This window comes from Embiotoca jacksoni, unplaced genomic scaffold (assembly GCF_022577435.1).
Source record: "Embiotoca jacksoni isolate LCO1_2020_lvr unplaced genomic scaffold, fEmbJac1.0.p SCAF_4, whole genome shotgun sequence".
In the NCBI taxonomy this organism is placed as follows: Eukaryota; Metazoa; Chordata; class Actinopteri; family Embiotocidae; genus Embiotoca; species Embiotoca jacksoni.
The window spans coordinates 3784890-3806424 of NW_027185392.1; positions in this window are offsets into that span (position 1 = coordinate 3784890).

Here is a 21535-nt window from a genome sequence, read left to right on the forward strand (position 1 = left end):
TACGCTATGTGATAAAACAGTTTGAGGCCTTTCAGGTGATTCTAATGTCACATTTCTGTTCCGAGACCAAATTTTAATGAGTTTTCTCAATCCAAACCAAGTGAATCCGACGTGTTCTAGGTGAGCTGATGTACGACTTCCATCAACATTATGTGAATTCCCGACTGTAGCGAGGCCCTGTGACAAACAAACAGATCATTTAGAGGAGTGAGCGAGCCGTGGAACCCAATCCCTGTGAGATGTGTCAGCGGTGGCACAAAGACCTGTAGCTACAGGCCGCGACAAGATGGACACTTTGCTGACATGACAGAGTGCAGAGCAGATGGGGACAACATCGACACATCACTCTCGCTTCACTCCCACTTTTCTGTGTCTGAAGTTGGTAGAAGGAGGAGGGGATATTGTGCTAAATTTGCACAGAATTATCCAGTAATAGTACTCAGGCATTAGATGTAAGAGAAGGAACATTCTGGGGAGAAATGTAGCTTGAGAGCAAGAGGCAACTATCGATTTACTACCTCTGTCAACACTTTGATCTGTTTCACCGGCATCACATAAGGTGACCAGCACGGCGCTCTCCGTTTAACAGCACTTTAAATTGCAGTTATTTGTGTTGCTCGGTGCTCTGGAAAATATCTTTGACCTTTCATTTGACTTAACAAGTTGATCCAGTCCACATCAGACTGGCTTCAATCCTGCACTTAAACGCTGGTTTGACATTTTCCTGCCAAAGCCACTTCCTCTTGTGGCATCAGAGTGCCCTGTGTTTGAATGTCGGGTAATGAGGGAAATATTCTTGCCGTGCTGAAGTAAAGGAAGCAAATTGCCTTCATCATGGCTGCTTTTTGGGCTGTAAAAAAGCAATCAGGAGGTGGAGTGTCCTGCGGTGTTATAGCTGCTCTTTTTGGATTCAAAGCGAAACACTACAGGGTTTATTTAATTCGTCACCGGTGGTGGAATTTGCATTTTGAACTCGAGTTTATGTTAATGTGTGCTCATATGCTGACAGTTTTTAAGTAGCATCTTTAGCACCGTCTACCTCCCTTGTACCTTCAAAAACAGATGTCTTCATTGAGAGGGTTCCTCCTGAGCTCTGCTGCCAATAGAGATTGTTAAGGAGTAAAACCGCGAGAGGTGACAATGCAATTGGCAATTTCATCTGGCCTGCCATCGGCCATAGAAATCCACATTCTTGAGGAAAGTCTAGAGACAATGCGAGTGGGCGAGTTAGGTTGAGCGCTGGGGACGAGGAACTTTGTGTGGCTGCTCTGTGGTCTCATTCACAAACCCAAGAATGTCACCACAATCTCATTCGCTCATAGCAGCCAAAAGCTGTGATGCAGTATATCTACGAAATAAAAAAAATAAAAAAAGCCAAGGCAGCAGCATCAATTTTCTCTTTTATTGGTGGCTAGGCCAAAACCAGGAGCTATTGTATAAATTATAGCAATTTGGTGAATATGATATTTTCTGTTTCACATAATGAAAAAAGTATTAGCTGATGTTTAAACAAGGGGAAGATATACATATAACTTTCTTATTTTGTCTTGTTTTACTGTCAAACGTAATGTGACTGAGACTCAGCAGAATGCATTTAAATTTTCAGCCACGTTATGCTGAATGATTAATAAGATGCTGCTGACAAGTATCATATTTAATTTCTCTGGAAAACAATAATCATAATCACACTAATTAATTGGGAAAAACAATTAAAAGCATTTGATTTAAAAAAAAAAAAAAGACACTGAAGTTTTAGATTTTAAAATGTGTTTTTTTTTTTAACAAAGTAAAATCACAATCTCACTTTTTTTTTACTTTATGCACCAGTTCTTTTATAAAACTGACTGCTGGCAGAATCATTAAGTAGATTTCTTGTGGGAAATAATCTGCAGTTAAGGATATTTTTTTGTTTTGTTTAAACAAATTGATCGTTCTCCATATTTCAGGCAAGATTCCTGCAATTGAGAACACATGTAGTTGAGTTTGAATTGCTCCTTTAATTATTTTAATGTCACTCTTCTTTATTACTCTTGGTTTCCTCACCAACCCTGTTTTAAATGGTACTGATTATTTAAATCTTTATGAGGCCAATAAAATGTTGAATGCACGTTTTCTCAAGAGGTTAAATACACTGTAGATCCAGGCTGGCCGTGTTCGTCTCATAGTAATAATGTTATTGCAGGCACCAAAGGTCAGGACAAATGTGTGTGTTTGAATATCCTGAGATTACAATTTCAAAGTCCTCTCCATGAGAGGTCGAACAATGGAGAGGGTGGGAAGTTAAAAAAGCGGGGTCTCTTTCAAATAAACAAGCATGGGTCGGTCCTGAATAGGGCTGCTATCGAGCAGCCGGATTGGTTCTCAGAAGATCGAGAGCAGCGACTGTGCTGCCTCTCCTCCTCCTCCTCCTCCTCCTCCTGCTCCTAAACAAGCTGAGGTAGTAAACACAAACAACCTGATAGAGCCTCGACTATAATTTAGCACTTTGCTTCATTTCTTTATCACACCTTTTATCTCCTGCTTACTCTCCCCCCCCCCCCCCCCTCCCGATGAACAGAGCGTGGACGGGAAAGTAGATGGGGGGTAAGAGCTCCCTTTTTGTGCTATTGTTTAATGAGCCTGAAAATACAATTGCACTGTCCTGACTGTGAAGGTAGCCTGCAGGCTAGTGTAAATTAGCAGCGCGAGGAAGCCCGGAGGGCCGAGTCTTGCTGGGCAGCCAGAACAGAGAGATGCGGTGAGAGGGGAAAATCCTGTTAGGGCAGCGCATTTGGAGGAATCACGGTGCGTTTTCGACTCAACTGGAGCTCATCGGGCCACTTGTTGCGGCGGTGAACCCATCTCACTGCTGATGTGTGAGATTTATTGAGACTGCACCGCAGCCATGTGTATTGGCATGTATTATGTGAGGTGTCAGTTGTTTGTCACATTTCAAACCCATAATTCCAGTTAGTTCCACACAATGGCTCTTTTCAGCCACTACTACAATCATCATTCAATTAAAATTTTCTATTCTTCTGCCGATTCTGAGGCGAAGCAGCGGAGGCGAGACTCTCCCACATTGCATATGTCCTCTCATGGGTTTCGAGATGCTCTTTTGACCGCTACGCTAGGCATCTGCTGCCCATAGCCTGCCCATATCTGCATTCTAATGCATGTACCCCGCTGGGATGTTAACTTTAGGCCCTCAGTAATTGATGGCTTCCACACTTCAGCCGAGTCCCCCCTCTTTCCTTCTCCCTGCCGATTGTTGGTATATCTCTGTGGTTTGGGGGTCTTTCAGTCAACCATTGTTCTTTTATGGAGGAATTATAATAGACTAAAGGAGCAGGAGAAAAGAGACAAAGAGGGGGACCGAGGAGGGGAGGGGATAAAAAGAGAGTCGCTGCTGATATTTAGTGAACTCCGAAGGGGGAGTTTTCATTCTCATTCTGCAAGTTTGGCACATGCCTTCTGTTACTAAGTGGCAGTGCATTGAAAGAGCTTCTTGCATTTCCCATTCTGCGGCTCTGCTAGGTGCCTAGACTTACAACCCTGGCAGCTGTTGGGCCTTCTATGCAGCTATAGACTCCTCTCCACAGGTGAGCTCCCCTACCAAACTCGCAGTCTCCACTTCACTCAATAGGGCCTTTTTCAAGTCTTTTATCAGCGGGGAGAGGCTGACTTTATGTGTGTGCCACTCACAGAACTGCAGTTCTTGGCTTTCAAGATCGCAATTAATGTTATTCATTGTGCAACACACGCAGTTTGATTCAGCGCCAGGGTGATTTATATCTTCTTTTAGCAGCATCTTCTCAAGCGCATTTGGAAGTCTTTTGGAAATTTGTGTATATGCTAATTACAACATCTATAAACAAACAAACAAACACAAGCATCATGCAAAAAGACACTGTCCCCTGCGTCATAGAGATTGGACTCTTTTTTTAAGGCATATTTCAGAAAAGCAACTTACAAAAACAAATCAGTGTAACTGCAGTACAGCACATTTTAAGAACAACAACAAAGAAACAACAACAATTTTGTATCTAATTTCTCCCAAATTTGCCACGATATGATGTTGCAGACAATATGTGTTTATGTGATATGCTCGCCAAAGTGGCCGGTGGTTGGGTCTCTATTTCTGTAAGGCAACAATTACTTTAAAAGCTATCGGGTGGATTGGTAAACCACTCTAAATGATGTTGTTGTTTTGGTTTGGGCAGGTTTCAGCACCTTTTTTTCTTCTGAATTCAGTGGCACAATATTCCCTTGTTTATTTTCTTCTTCTCTCTTTTTTTTCTTTCCTCTCTGAGATGCGAGCTGTTACATATTACTCCTAAGGTGTGGTGCCTCTTCCCTCAAAGGCCTCCACTGTTTCCCCCAAACTGCTGCCAAGCTGGGCTATCTATTCATTTGGTTACTTAAGTGTAATTGCTCCCCTTTGAAGCCTCAGAGAGGCAAATCATTTGCTTTGGCCCCGGGGCAGTAATGGTCACAGAGCTAGCGACCCCCTCCCGGTCCGAGAGCGTCGGAGAGACCGCGAGAGGCCAGCTCCCATACGGAGAAGAAATAATACGGCCAGGGCCGCTCAATTTCACCTCCCTTTTCATCCCATTCTTTGAAAACTTTTTATTAACAACAGCTTTCTCTCTCATACCAGGGCGCCAGGAGAGGGGAGGAGAGGAGAGGAGGCAGGGAGGAGGGGGGTGATGGTGGCATGAGAGGATATCGGCAGCGGGGGAGGAGGGAGGAGGTATGAGGGGGGGGGGGCTGTCCCCCAGTAGATGTCTGCTTGATTCTCACACACTCACACGCACCGACCGCGCACATACACACATCATCAATAGTGACAGGTCAAGGAGGCATTGAGAAAACAGCCTCCCCCGTACCCCCCCTCCCCCCCACGGTTCACACTGCTAAATAGGGACTCATGTTTCATATGCCACAGGCCTCACATGCACGCACGCACACACACACACACACACACACACACACACACACACACACACACACACACACACGCATTCCTGCTCCATGGCAGCCCGTCAGTGTGACTCTACATGTGTGTTTGCTAATACGAACGAGTAACTTATATGCTCCTGAACATACACACCAGCATCTGTATACCTGCTTACCTCATTGTACATATGAGAATGTATTGGACTCTTCTCCTTTCAACCAATGACAGGCTGTGGAAATATACAGCAACATAGTGCACAAAGACCCCATTTAATGCCGAAAATTACTCCACCACTTACTGTAATTGTGACAATTCTGACCACATTGACATTGTAATCTCATAATGAGGTAATGGGGGCTGAAACTGTGTACAGGAGTGCGATTAAAAGGGTGTAGCTCAGAAAAAAAACGGGTTAAAATGTCAGTGGGTAACCTTCTCTGGTCCGGGCGGAGAGATTACCTTTTGTGTGTTTGTGTTTTTGGGAGCTTGTGTTGATGAAATCGTCCAGACAAACTTAAAAATGATAATGAGTATCTGTTTTTTTCCTTATCTCTACGACATGCCGTAACTAAAAGGATTGCTGGAAGTCACTTTTTTAGCACAAAGATAACAAATTTCACAAAGAACGACTCCTGTCGAACGGAGTCGTTACGCTTCACGTGTTGTACCGTGTTCGGATGCTGCAGCGTCACAGAGGGAGGCTGAAACCCTCTTTTAGAAAGAAAACTGATTACTTTTAAATAGCACAAGTTATCTTCAAGACACCGTGGAGCCAAATCAATGTGGACAGGCATCCATAAAAAGCCAACCTGGTTATGAATGCGGCGTTTTACTTGTATCATTTTGACTTTGAGGTTTTTAAGAGAGAAGCATTCCCTGCAGTCAAGCCAGATGGTAACAATTCTTAGACATATTACGAGCTGCACTCTGCCAAATAGCATACCTTTGGGCTATGTTTTCAGTGGGCTATAAAAGCCAATAATGTAATTTTGATCTATTTTATCAGATATCGCCCCGGCCCCGGCTACGTTTATATAAGACAAAGTTTAAAACAGGACAAGAATTCGCTCTGTTTTGCTTTTCACTCCATCAGTGCACGATTTTCAATATCTGACCCGCTGCGTGGCTCTGCTTGTTTTACTTCTGCACCGTACTACTACGGTGAGGTTGGTCTCCATGTCGTCAGACATATGGCACTGGGTGTATGTAAAAATACACTTAACTATAGGTTGACCACAAAATGACTTGTGCTGGCCGGTGCAGAGAGAATAGGCGATCCTTTGTGGAAGTACTTAAAAAGGTCTGACCTTGACATCTCTTAATGTAACAATGACACAGTAGCAAACGATCCCAGCGAGGCACCCCACTCCCCAGTGCTCTGCCATCAGTTCCTTGACTCACCGCTGACCTTGCAACAACTTCCCAGCACTCCTCCAGACCCATTTTAGAAAATCTTGAGGGACACACATTTCCATATGACAACGAGTAACGCTAAACACACCTGAAACACAGTCTTGCATCAACATAAACTGCACAGAGCAGCAGAGCCGAGGGATTATGCCCCATCTGCGGGAATTTCTCCCCCATAATGTCTAAAGAATGTAATTGCCCCAGAAAACAACCACAACAAGGTGGGACGATCGAGGACATTAGCTCAGGTTTTCCATTGTGAGGCTTGTTATTTTCCTCCGGTCCGATCACATCCACAACTGGAAGCCTGCTGTGTGGAATTACTCGCACTAATGGCGCTACACACTTTTTGTTGCAGGAAATCGGACAGCCGCGCTGTAACTGCTAAAACGGCGATTAAAAAACCCAAATTGCATCATGATGTTTTTGCAATTTAGCAAAGGAGGAGGAGGGGTGCAAGGAAAAAAAAAAAAACAGCTCTCCAAATGATGCGGACGGGATTATTGACAACTTGTAAAATTGTCTCGTGGAGCTGTAGCCTAGTCTATTGGAAAAACAAGACTTTGAAATAACTTTCCAAATCTGAGGGCAGCTAGTAAAGTCTAATTAACGTTTGCGATATTAACTCTGTAATTTGCTCGTCTGTGGGGTCATTAAGAGTCTTCCTGACTCAGTTTAATGGGATACAAACTGCAGTTAATGAGACAAATAGTTAGCTGCAGTTACGCCTGGCTGACTGTTGGCTGCAGATGCTGTGAAGACTAAACAACTCAATTTGAGATTTCTTTGTACTCTGTAGGTGAGACTCACTGGCTGAACGGTGTGTGTTATGTGTGTTTTAGGTTAGCTAAACAGTAATTAAAGGTGGAGTATGAATACCTGGACCATGAGCGGAGAAAATGAATGATTTGCTTGATTAAAAAATGAGAAAACAGCTGATACTGCATCAACTAGGTGCCACTGAGAATGAGGGGAAAACCGTTTGTGATCAAATAGCTGCACAAGCTTTTAATCATATCTGACCTTTTTAAAAACGTGGTCTTAATTTAAGATCAGAGGGAGCAAAGTACTGTGCGTTGTTCTGAGGTTTTATCTCCTCATAGTCATATCCCCTCGGTGCTTGTGGTGCTTGTTAAAAGCCATTGTCGATAACAAACACAATTTTCTTGTGATGAACTGAGTAAGACAGGCGAGACTCGATGAGCAGTCTGCACAAAACTGTCTTTGTCTCTCATCTCCAGCAGCCAGTCACAAAGCCGAGCTTCCCCCGACGACTGAAGTCTGACTTAACTAAACATTTTTTTTTTTCTCTTTATCCCCTCTTCTCTCAGTGAATTTGTGGTCATGTGCAATCCTTTAATGAGCTCCATCTTTGACCCGGGTTGTATGTTTCCAGAGATGTCATGTCTTGTAAGTCAAGGAATGACTTTAATGTCCACATGATTTAACATTAAAAGGGACGGATTCTAAGAACGGGGCTCAGTGCCAGAGAGGTAACAATATCCCTGTAAATGAGAAATTGTAAATGCAAAATACATCCTGCAGATGATGGGAGTAGACTGGGAGCAACACTATAAATCCAGATACAGAAGACTCCTGTGTTTCAGTTCGGTATTAATAATACATGGAGACAAATGTGCCAATATATCTTCAGTGTTAACCAAAGATTACTGTGTTTCTTTCCTTGGACTCATTTCTAAATATGAGCTTTTAAATGCACAAAGATGATCAAAATTGCTAAAAAGGTATTAGCTCATGCTGCTCTAACGTTTTCCCAAATTAAAGCCACGATACGCTGCTCTTTTGTTTACGCTACACATAAATCTGAATCCCTGTTTTTCCTCCGATGCAGCTTAACTCGTGTTTTTTTTTCTTTACTGTAAATTTGTTCTGCGTGTTTCCTGTTAAAACACATGACTTATGTCTTTATTCTTAACTTCACATCATAAAGGAAGAAAAGAAAATGAAGAGAAGGGAAAAAAAAGAGTAAAACGGAGACGGACTTTGGCTTGTGACCGTAAGTGACATGCTTGCCACGGCATTGTTTGAGGTTTTTGCAGACCTGTAATCAAATTTGGGAAGGTTTGGAAACCTATCGTCATGGTGTGCTCTCCAAGACAGAATGATGTCCAGTAAAAAAAAAAAAATACTCTCCCACACATTTGCCATGCTGAGCTAGACGATGAGAAAAGGTCTTTCCAAAGGAGAAATATGCCCCACAAAAAGCAATTTCCATGCACCATGAAAAACTTTCCTATTACAAATACAGTTGTTATGTCCTTAAATCTGTTTGTTTTGTCATATTGCTGCGGGGTTGTTTCTTTTTCAGGAAACCCTGCTTCAATTAAGTGTGATGGAACACATGTGTCCCTTATCGGGGGCCAACATCTTCTACTGTTGGCCTTTGAAACGACACCGGCTCCACGGGATAATTGGGTTTTAAAGGGGTATTCTCCCGGGTTTGCCACTTCTTGTGCCTGTCGGCGTGGATCAGCTGACGCCCGCCGTGTCTATAGACTTGTTATAAGTGATCATAAGTGGTTGTGTATGTCGTTGTAGCTGCAGGGATGATAGTGATCCCCAAAAACCAGGTCTCTTTTATTTGAGGCCCCCTGGCACACGGGCAGACACAAAGACTGACACACCGCCTAAAAGTGTGTGACTGAATCTGATCTAATTACGTGGTTCATCTTTGAAGTTTTACACTCGCCGCAGAATTGATTATCGTGATGTTAAAATACAGACCTCATGCTAAAAAATGCAGTTACACGAGTGTGTTGTTTTGCAAGTTGATGATGATGAAAGCAAAAATTACAGAACAACAGACTATAGTGCTACTTTTACACTCAAACACACACACACACACACACACACACACACACACACACACACACACACACACACACACACACACACACACACACACATACTCAGGTCAGCCTATGACTCAGCTGCTGCTCTTCCTGCCCTTCACAAAGAGCCTGCTGATCTCCAAACCTCCACCAACATCCCACAATGGACCAGTGTTTACTGTTTATGCTCCGTTTGCATCACGTCACAAAAAAAAAGAAAAGAAACAGCCCGTACATGAACAAAAGACTTCAAAATAAAAGCTTGTGACAGAGAGCACTTTTTTTCAGAAGCAGAGGGAAAAAGATGAAAAAGTTTCTCCTTGGTGCAGAAGATAGGTTTGCTCTCGGAGGCCTATTGTGACAAAGACGGGCCGAGCAGAATGGAAAACTGACTCCCTGCAATCATCTCCTGTCGTCTTTTGCACCACTTTGGCCTTCACTCCAATCATCCCCGCACAGAGTGCTCCTTTGAACAGATGAACTTGTTCTAACCCTATTTGATTTTGTTTATTTCTTTGTTTATCTGTATGCATCCAGTGACTTAAAAGCACAAAATAAAAGGAGCTCAATCACTGCATTGGAATCACCCGCATGCCCCTCACAAACACACATGCTTTAACTTTTATCCAAAGTCATTTCAGCTAACTGTGGAGATCTCCTAAAGCACTCTCATAATAGCACTGGACTCAGAATAAGGTTTTATGCTGGCAGAGCAACGGGCTGCCGGGGGCTCAGAATAACTGCGTGAGCCGTCAACAGGAAGAGCATGCTTCATGACTGCAGGCCAAGGAGCTTTAATTGGCTGTCTGCAGGAATTTCTGCTCTGGCAAACTAATTGACCCACAACTCCCTGGTGCTTTATCAACGCGGGGAAACGCCACTGGGCCGATAACCAGCCAGCCTTGTAAACCAATCTATAACCAATGGCCAATTTAAAACACGTGTTATTGGCTATTTTACAACAGGTCCCCACTTAACGTGATGTTTTGGTGCACGAGAAGGACTTCTTTAAATGTAGACGGGAACACTTTCTGATTGACAGACTGAACAGAAATGATGGGGGAGCAAAGCCAATGTGTGTCAGTGTATCTTACCTCAGATAATGTTGGAAAAACTTATTTTAAACTGGTTACTTTACGAATTTAAGATGAGCGTATTGGGTATTTTCTATCTAGCTAGATGGTCTAGATGGTTTTCTGCTGTCACTGTACAAGAGAGGTGAATGGAAATTAGTCTCTGAAGCTCACAGCACTGAAAATGACTTGTTAAATACAACGTAATTACCAGCAACATTTCCTTTTGGATTATTGAATCTAAATCTGTGCTGTTTGTAATTTGGGTTAATCAGCCCTCAAAAAAAAAAAAAAAAAAAACATAAAAATGTATATCTCCTTTGTTTCTTCTGTTGTAACAGTTTATGTTTTCACTGCCGGACAGGTTTGTCAATCGTTGTTTTAAAAGCCAAGTCTTCTTTAGATAGTGACACTGTCCTTTTCAGGAAAGGACTGAAACAATAACACAGACTGGGAATTTGACTTCATCCTGGACCACCTTCTTCACGCAAACTACCAATCCTCCAATGTTGTAGGCTGAACCTATTTGCTCATGTAACAGGTACCAGACTAGAAAGTAATGCACATTACAAAATACCAACATTTAGGACAGACCAACAAGTAGCCTGTCTGAATAAAGAGTTTTCAAGGTATGCTCTGGCTGTGGGTGCACCATCACTTCCAATACACCAAGCACATACAAATGTACCAGGCTAGACAAACAATCAGCCTTCACATTTAAAAAAGAGAATGAGATAGAGTGTTTTCTCTCATGTTTTTGACTGACATGGCTCCTTACTGGCAAATTGGTTGCTTATTTTGCTGCATTTATCTGTGTCTGTGGCTCTTTTGATCTCTCCCTCTTCCTCACCTTTCCTTTGCTTCTGACTGTCCATTTTGCCAGGCGACTTGTCGAAGATGTGATTGATTGATTGATTGAAGATGTTAGCGCGAGAGAAGCATGTAGATGGTTGCTGCTGTACGTAAGTTGTCGAGAGACGTGATGACGTAACTTGTAGTGCGCACACCATCGACGAGACTGAGTCACGCCTGAGGTGTGGATCGTGAGAGGTCCATTAACTCCCAAGTTCTACTTGCTGTGTTATTGCTGGTCAAGCTTGCTGTTCTAGGCACGCCAAAACAACTCTAGAAATGTCCCATTCCTTTGTAAAGAAATAAATATGTCAATACTTAATATTTGTTCTTATTGTCAACAAATTTTCCCACTAGTTTCCGCTATGTCCCTTTTATCTTTAAAAATAGCTCATAAATATATAATTTCCCTTTTTAAAAAGTCGCGGTAATATCCTAAAACAATGAGGCTATTTTCAACTGCGAATCATTACATATTTCGTAATGCCTACAGAACAATGGTGTGTGAAGCAATTCCTCAAAGTAAGTCATCGTGCCCACCTTCATTGTAAATGAAATATCATGTCATTCAGTGCGACAGTGCAGCTCACTGATGTGTTTTTAATAGTTTACGGACAACAATGAAGCTCCATGGAGGAAGAAGGCGTATCAGGTCGACAGGTGATCACTAAGATCGCTTCATAGCTGGTTTGGCTTTGTCATGATATTTGCTATAAATAAGGCAAATATGACCAAACAAATTTGGCAGGTTTTGTTCTCTTTTCTGTTGAAGAATTAAAGACATGACAATGAGTTTTAGTTGAGTACAACATACCAATACAGCATAAGGCCTGGATTTGAAATACATTCTAAATGGGCTTTACCTGTACCACAGACTGTGAAATCATGCATCCATGTCACCTTTGCATCAGTAGCGACACTTTGGCCGAACACATGCTGTTAACATGACGTGACGAAAAGTCACAAGTGAAAGAGGTCCGGTCTTTTCCCACAGGCCTGCTATTCCCTGTGAGATGGAGCTTTTCCAATTCACTACAAAAATGATGCTATAAAATCTTTGAGTGAGTATGACAGGTCTGATCAAAACCAGCTGCCAATTAACTTAATGACTGAAGCTATCACATTCAATTAGAGGGAGTCTACGAGCTGTCAATCCAGCCCTCGGCTCGCTCATTAAACACAAACACAGGCCGAGTACGTTCACTTTAGGAGGCATGTCTCTGTCTTTGTGATCCTTATCTGACGGGCCCTGCATCATATTTGAACCAGGCGGCCCTGACAGGTCCCATGGATAAACTGCTGTATGAAAGGGGTCACCTCAACCTCTGGAATCCATCGTCAGCTTTCTGTCTTGCGCGGCTGACAAATGGTTTCAAACAGCATTCAGGGGGCTTTAGAGAGGTATTCCCTGATGTGTGTCTGCAGAAAGAACAAGAGTAAAGTGGAAAGAAACAAAAAGGAGAAGGAGAAAAATGAGATGAAGAGAGAGATCTAAGTGAGATGAATGAACCAAAACAAAACAAAGAATGAGAACCACTTTCTCTCAATTGGCTCCCTACTTTGGCAGAGGACCTACTGTAATCCCCCAGAGGAGAGGCTATCTGGCAGGAGTTTGCTCCATGGTCAGTGTCTTTAACCCCACATGATAACGCTTAGCCCGGCCATAAAGAATAGGCCCCTTGAACTGATCCATTAGCGTCCGATCCCTGAGAGTGGACCCACTGGTGTCTACTGAAACTTACCAGGAAGCCTTGAAGGAAAACAGCATGGCAGACATGCACTGAGATCAAAGACGACACCCCCTCCTCCTCCTCCTCCCTCCTCCTCCACATCCAGCTCTCCGTCTTTCTATCTCTCGTTCCCTCCCTCCGTCCAAATCTTCAGAGTTTGTCCAGACTTTAGAGTCTCGCTAAAATTAAACGCATTGTTCACAAGAAATCAACATATATGTCTACTCGGCGTTTATTTCCACTTTTGTAATCATTTGGTCAAAATTCTAAAAAGTAAGTCATGTAAGTTTTGTCATTTTTCTGCTCTGTAGTGAACCCAACACTGATGTCCGACAGAGGGAGTCAATTTTGACCAATTATGACGTTGCTGTAAAAGTAGCGGATCAAATTGTAACGTCTTGACTTTTTGTCATTCTGGTGATTTACTGCCACTACAACAGTAAGGGAGACAGATAATGTTGATTAGACTGCCCGCAGGATTTGAAGTGACATGAACAAAAAAAGAAGTAAAAGTGCAATTTCTATCAAACTAACTAGCTTCGACTTTCTGACGATTTTTAGCTTAGCTTGCTAGCTTTCCCAGCTTACATTTTTTTTGTTTTGTTTTTCTGTAGCTGCACAATAGTCAAATTAAGGTGAGCCAATTCATTTTGCGCTCGTGTGTCATTAATCCTTTAAAATAGTGGTCGCCACAAAGATAATGGTCATATGTGAATGTTTTGAGAAATATTGTCGCTGTATTTAGTGAGTCATTCATAAAGGACATGTTTAGTTGTTCGGTGTGGGGTCACAGGTCTATTTTAACAAAGTCAGGATCCATTTTATTTAATTACAAGCAACTAAATTCAGCTTTGTATTAAAACACGGTGATCGCGGAGAGCAGGCGAGGACTAAAGGGAGGTTTAACCCCGAAACCAACCGGGCTCACATTCAAATGTGTAATGAAAAAGTTGGACCACAGCGCAAAACATTAGTTTCACAATAATAGCTCTAAAACTGTGATATAATTCAGTTAGAGACTGGGTCGTAAGAAACTAATCAGGCGATGGAGTGTAAAGAGTGGAAAGGTTTGCATGGGGAAGGACGGCTGGAGTGGTCGGGCGGATCAAACGCAGGATTTCCACCCGGTTGCTGTTGTCTGTGAGAAAGTGGAAATCAAGGTGGACATATTTAAAATAATGCAGGTATTTAAACTTATGGAACGTATTTAACTGATGTAACAGAACTTAACTTACGTACATAATGTTACTGAGGTAAGTATATCTATTTGAACCCAAACCACAATCTTTTCCTGAACGTAAGCAAGCAGTTTTGGTGCCTCGACATAAACCGACGGAAAATGCGTCAGGCTGATCACGTGGTTTTGCTGCATGTGAACGTGTGCAACGTGTTTGTATTCCCAGTGCGTCAAATACTGATGTTTTATGTAAGCTGTTGGTGTCTTAAAGAGACGCACAAGGTGCTTTAAATTTGCACACCAAAACCAAAGGGCTTATGTTTATGAAAAGTTCATGGTTTGAGTTAAATATGCCGTTTGGTTAAGGTTAGGCACAAAAACGACTTCCTTTGGATTAGAAAAAGATCGTGGTTTGAGAACGGGCTAGATGTGAACAAGGCTACTCAAAAAGAAGAGGTCAAGAGAAACTTAAGCACCTGATGACTTTAGAGCCATTATTGTGAAACTAATACATTTTGCATTGAGGACCTTTGTCGCTGTTACACATTTTGATGTCAGACTGTGTTGCCTCGACACTCACCAGCTACAGGCCGAGTGAAAAATCTGCTGGAGGCACAAATCCTCTGTAATGGTGTAAATCATTTTCAGATACCAATAACACAACAAACACAACAACACTACTATGGCAGCAGCAGCGGCAGCAAAAGTTCCTGATTTTGTAATAGGACTGCATACACAGCAAAATGCTGGTTTCTCACTTGTTCTGTCATCTACAGGATCACACACTTGTTGTATGTGCTGTAATGATATAATAATACAATAATATAATATTTTACCTGCAAGATTTTAGCCTTTTTTTTTGTTTGTTTGTTTTTTGTGAAGAGCGGGTAAATGTTAACGTGTTAAACAACAGCAGAGTAACCAGGCACTGTCTGTCGACTCCTCTCCAGATGTTGGCTGTGTTGCACAGTGTTGTTGTTTGCTGACCAAAAGAGAACAAAAGAGAAGTCATTTAGCTGTCGACTCCTATTGTTTTGATGTTTCACTGTGGGTCCAGAATATTTAAAAGATTTAGCCACTCTAGCGTGGACATAATGTAAACCTTCCCTGCACATACAGTCCCTCTTCTCCTCCATGTCTTTCTCTCTGCCCACTCATCTCTCCTCCTCTCTATCTCATGTCATTCTCCCCTGAAGACCTTCCTCCCTTTAGCATCTCCCCTCTCCTCCTCTACTGTCTCTATCATCTAAACCTCTTGCTTTCCTTCCCTTTTGTCTACTCCCGACATTTCTTTCTGTCTCTTTGCAGGCCTTTCCTCCCTCTCTTTACTGCCAACATCCCCCTGTTCTACTCCCCCGGTGTTTTCAATTTAGCGCCACTATGAAGCAGTTCAGATTGTAACGCTATCAATTAGTCAGCGACTCCAGCACATTTATTTAATGGGGCCGGGAGTGAGCTTCGGTGATTTACAGGCTGTGAGCGAGATGTAAGGGAGAGATGTGCAGACACGGGCTGATATGGGTTTTTTTCAGGTCTGTGGGAACGGAGCCTGTGCGCTGTGCACCTTGAGGATTTGGTCCCGCGGTTTAAGGTCCCTGTAGTAATGCGGTGAAAACTCCGTAAGATGAAAAGGTTTGCGGAGGAAGAGAAGAAATGCAAAAGAAAGAGAAAATGTTTGGGATTTTCTGGACAGCTAAATGCCTTTTTTTTCACATGTATTGGATTTCAACCACAGTCTCTTTCTGCAGTCTTGCGATATGTTATGGAAATGCTTTTAGATATAAAACAGAAGGCGTAACTGTTCTGTAGTGATTTTGGAATTTGCTTTCAAAGGCAAAAATGCAACTTAAATCACGAGGACACTGTCAAAAACGGCTAAGAATGACAAACTGTACATTGGATTTAAGTTAGTTTTGACTGATAAAATGAAGGTAATAAGATGGTGCGTGGTTGTATATCTAGTGCAGTTACAACTGAGTTTTATAGCAGAAAAAATTACTTAAAAATTCTGTTAATGGTTTTGATGATGTTTGTCTAAAAAAAACAAAAACTGACAGAAGATAAGTTAATGTTAATTTGTCTACTTTACCTGCTACCCGGCAGAAATAAGATGCATTTGTGGGCAGATTTTCAAGGAACCATCAGTCCACACAAACCAGTTTGGACCAAATCAGAACTGTTCTGTAGCACTTAAATTCACCCGTTGACAGCAAGCGAAACGTGACTCAAACCTCTCCATGAAGCACATGTAGCAAGATGGCTACTCAGCGAGTTAGGCTACCTGTTAACACGACAGAAGGCCTCACTGGAGAGAGAGAATACGGAAGATGGCCCAAACATTTGATTTGTTAAAAGGTCAAATGTAATAGGCCTGGGGAAAAGTTTTAATCCCTTTACCAAATTTGGCGAATCAAAACAAAACCCAAAGAAAAGCGTGCATGAGCGGCTCTCTCAGGTGTGTCTCAGGTATTTTTAGAGGCGCTGCCCTTTACCTGGATCGTAGAGCTGAACTTCCTGTTACCCTCTCTTGCACATATATGAACGTCCATTTCATTCAAGCCCTACGTAAATGCTCTGGCGATAGAGCATGTTCGCTAAAGACTCCAACCGACTAACTTGAACAGGGATAAAATAGTTCCATCATGCAGTTCTTCTGGACTTTCCAAATGCTATCGGACCGAATGGATCAAATTCTGATAGCGAAACGAGTCACATTGGTTGTGTCGAACTTGATCCAAAATGTATCCACTAAAAATATAAAAATAAAATACAAAGTGCAAAAAACTGAAAGGATTCTTAACAGCTAATGCACTAAAAACACAGTTATTAGTATGTGGCATATTGTTGGGACAGCAGGGAAAGAGCTCTGTGTGTTTTTGTCTGTACGTGTGTGTGTGTGTGTGCGCGTGTGCGTGCGTGCGTGTGTGTGTGTGTGTGTGTGTGTGTAACCGAGCAGGAGACCAGCGAGTTATTGGAGAACCAGAGAAGGGTTTGTTGGCTTGTCGGCACACACAGCCAATGGCCTGTTGCCTGTAACCGAGCCCCCACCGTGTCTCTCAGTGTCTTCCTCTTAATTACCCATCATTCCTCTCGCGGCAAGGCCCCTCACAAATTACAGCACATTGTCTCCCGCCGATCGGCCTGTCATCACGCGGCTCCATGTTTCAGAACGCGGCTCATTGTGGATGGAGAGCAGAGCCGGGGGTCCGGCGAGGGACTCTCTGTCACTCACACACACACACACACACACACACACACACACACACACACACACACACACACACACACACACACACACACACACACACATGGAGGCCAGGCCCATTAGCTCTGGTGCCAGCTGACTCTGTGACCCAGACGGTTTTCTGCCATGTCAGCAGGACCAAATGACAGTGCTATGGTAGCAATACCCCCACACACACTCTGACTCACTCACACACACACACACACACACACACACACACACACACACACACACACACACACACACACACACACACACTACGGTGCAGGGCAGAGTGTTGCTGTGGAGAATTAGACATCTCTGTTGATCAGCTGAATGATTGCGCTGCCCCTGGAGATGAGCAGAGAAGAAGTGAGCCCCTGTTTGTTCCATCGACCAGCTTCAGACAGCAGCACAACTCTCTTCAACACGGTAAAAAGATTCATATAGATTTTAGGCTTGAAACTGAAAATCTAATTTTTGAGTTAGCAGTGTCGTCGTGACATTATCGAGTCTGATGAAATTGTAGATTATATACTTTCTTATTGTCAGTAAATCCAGCATGCTGCTTTCTTATTGAACATATGAACATGTTAAAAACATATTCTTACTTTTCTTTTCTTCCTTCTTTCTCTTCTATCCATCTTTTCTTTCTTTCTTTTTAAACAAAGGCTAAGTAACTTCTTAAAACAGCTGATCGCTGTAGTTTTCAGTAAACATTACTCAGGCCGGCTAAATAGTGCATGTGTGGGGGGACTACTTTCTGATGTGGATTAATGCACATTTGGTGAAAATAAACTACAGTTAGTGTGGGTGTTAATTTTAATGTCGACCATCAGTGCAACACTGAAGCTTTTTTCCCCACCAGTTCATCGAGACCAACAGAGTTTTATGGAAGCTTTAGCAACAAAGATATTCACTTTTTTATGGGATTTGATGACAGCAAAACAGAGACTATCACAATAAATTTTACAACATGAGTCTCACCATATGAGCAATTTAAATTGAGGGTTTATATCACAAATGTGATTGCTAAAAAAAAGAAAATCCAAAATATATTTGGGGAAACACTGAAATTGCCATAAATGATCAGACAGCAGGCGGATCCTTTGTTCATCCTCTAATTAAAACTACATTATTTTCTGAGTCTAAGTTTCTGTAACTTTATTGATATTTTAAAAAGTTGCAGGAAATTGCCTTTTTGAGCTCGTGCACATCTTTCAACACATAAAACCATCCAATAATGAAAACACAGTTTATTTTTTTAATTTCTTTTAAACATCCCATACAACTTGTTTTCTCTCTCGTTGCTTGTTTGTTGTTTTTGTTTGTTTGTTATGTACTGTTTTAGATCTTCTTTTTTTGTGTGTGTGCATTTTATTCCTCTTGTTCCAACTGAACATTTGTTTTGAGTTGGTGAGATATTTTTTGGCAGTAAAAAGATGTTTCTGTCACAATCGTCCTACCCTCCTGCTCACCTTCACACGTTCACGTGCACGGTGACATCGTCCTCGAGCTTCACTGTCCTTCGCGCCGACTCGCTGCAGCTCTGTTTATCCTGCAGAAGGGACTTTAGCTGCTCCGAGTGTGCGTCTGCCAAGTTGTTGCATCAGCCGAACATTAAAAACCTATTGAAAAACAAACACATAGTAAACTTTAATTGTAGGCATTTGCCTTAGGTACGAGGGCGAACAATTTTACTGGTGCTCTCTCTTATTAAAATGCAGGCAAAACACTAATTAATAATCACTAGCATATGCTGGGTGAAGTGTGGAATTCTTTTACTGTGGCATTAGGTGCAAATGAGATTAAAAGTGCAGTAATGGCTGTTCGGGATCTGCGTCCAAACACGTTCACCTTAAGCAGCACCTCTGACAGCTTGTTTCCCCTGAAACAGGCAAAGATGTGTCAACTACATATTTAGTTTTTATTTAAAAGCACATTTCTATTAATTTCCCGAATGGGACACAGAGCCGATGGCCTTTTTTGATAAACTCTTTGATATGTTAGTGGAGTTTTTGCCCTTCAGTGCTGTTAATATGACAAAAAAGTGCCATGTGCATGAAGAATTTAGCACCCTGCAGCTCCCAAACAAATACCTCTTAATTATAAGCAATTGGCCCTCCTTCCCCACCAACCGCTGACTGGGACACATGAAAGCGTTGGTAATTGTAAGAGTTGCTGCGTTTATGTGGGAGGTGGGGGGAGGAGTGTAAAAAATAAAAATGGAAGGCTCTCATTGAATACAATGACTTCCTTCCTCTCTCACTAGCGGCTTGTATCGTCCAAGGTGGGGAAGAGAGGAGGGGGAGAAAAAAGTCTCCATTTGGCACTGATTAGGGGAGACGCAAATTGGAAGGAGGGGGCTTGGAGACCACAGGGGTTACACACATGTATCTGAAGCCACGACACTCCGGGTCCCCTCTAATTTAGATGTCTAAGAATTTGCTCTATGTGCTGCCTCATGCCAGTAAGTCTCAGCCTCACTGTAAATAAATGGCACAGAGCAGTGTGCAGTCACCCCCATTTGTAAGCCATTAAAATATTTTCTGTGACATATTAATTAAAGTGTTCTGTTCGTTCGTCCTCTCGCCTGTGCATGAGGAGCACAGAAGGTCTGCAGGCTTGCTAACAAGTGTGTGTTTGTGTGTGGATATCATTTATGCTCTACAAACAGGGACAAGATAGCTGTTTATCAGTTTCGACCATCTGTAACACATCGGCTCTCCATTTAAAAACAATCACACAGATGTCTTAAGAAGTTTACTCGTAACACTTTCTAGTTAGCAAACATGGCTGGAGCAGGATCGTAGAAACACGACTGAAATTGTTGACCGGACACACCAAATTAATTAGAAATTTTGAATTTGAAACATTTGAATTGTTTAGGTCACTGTTCAGCTTTACTTTCTGTAAACTGTATTTCCCAACTTGAAGGTTTAAGTGTTGCTTAAAAGTCTTAAAAGCCTCCATAAAACCACCAAATCACTTCTCATGCAGTGCCCCTTAATTGTGTATTTTTGTATTTTGTTGACCTAAAAGTCGTCTAACTTTAGAGGGAAACAATTGATTTTTAGCCACTTTTTGAGGCAGCCCAATAAACTCTAAACACAACATAAATATATTATTCCCTTACAAGTGTGTTGACAAACAGGTGTTTATTTCAACGTCTTGTATGCAGAAACATCATCCTTAAGTTTTTTTTTTGTCTTTGTACAACACATTCCTTTTATATCAGTTTGTTTTCTATCTAATCCAGAGGAGGATGTTCAGCAGCATTTCAAACACTGTCTGACAGAAGTGGATTTAGGTATAGGTAACATGTGCAACATCCTAGAAGGCATTGAAAAAAAAATATTCGTAATAGGTTTTCTTTCGCTCATTTGCTCAATGCTCAATGATATCATGTCGCTGTGTGGGTCAATTAAACTTGTTGAAGCGGACACCCTGATTCTTGTTTGTGAGCCAGAAAGGCTACTGCCTGCAGATCTTCCACTTAGTGACTCAATGAGTGCAAAGTTACACCATTGGTGGACTGAATTCCGGCACTTTCTGTATCAATTTCAAATTAAAGGCCCTTGTTTCAAAGTAAAAAAAAAAAAAAAAAAGCCCTCTAGCGCTCAATATCAGGTGCAACCATATACAAGGTTTTGTAGTTTGTGTGAAATCATTTAGAAAAATATGAAACCAGTCAGGGAAGGTCAGAGTTTAGAGGGCAGCAGTGCAATTTAGTTTGTGTGTTAAACAATTAGATTTTCTTCTTTAGAACCGTCTATTTCTTGATTTGTGTGATTCTCTTTTAATTCAACTCTTAATTTAAATAGATTGTTTCAATAAGGTCCCTTTTTCACGAGCGACTTGTGTTTAAACATATGCAGTTATGCAGAAACAGACACGAATAAGTCACAGATCTACTTTATACATTTTTCTAAATTAAGAGACAACTTTACAAGTTCGATTGCAAACAAATAAGTAGAACCTTTTAAATCGTTCAAGTGTAACTTGAGACTGAATCAAAAGAGTAAACCTGCGTAAAACTACAACAAGAAGGTGAAAGATGCCTAGATGTGCTTAAAGCTGAGGGGAACTGAAGGAGCTCCAATTTTCTTTGGGTTCATCACTGTGAATGATGTGTTTTATATGACACATTTCTATTTGTTAAGTTAATATACAAGTTTAATAGCTTTAAACACACAACTAGAATCAGTGCATCAAAAACCCTTCCTGTGTAAATAATTGTTGCTAAAACACATAAACTTGTATAAAAGAAATTTTCATG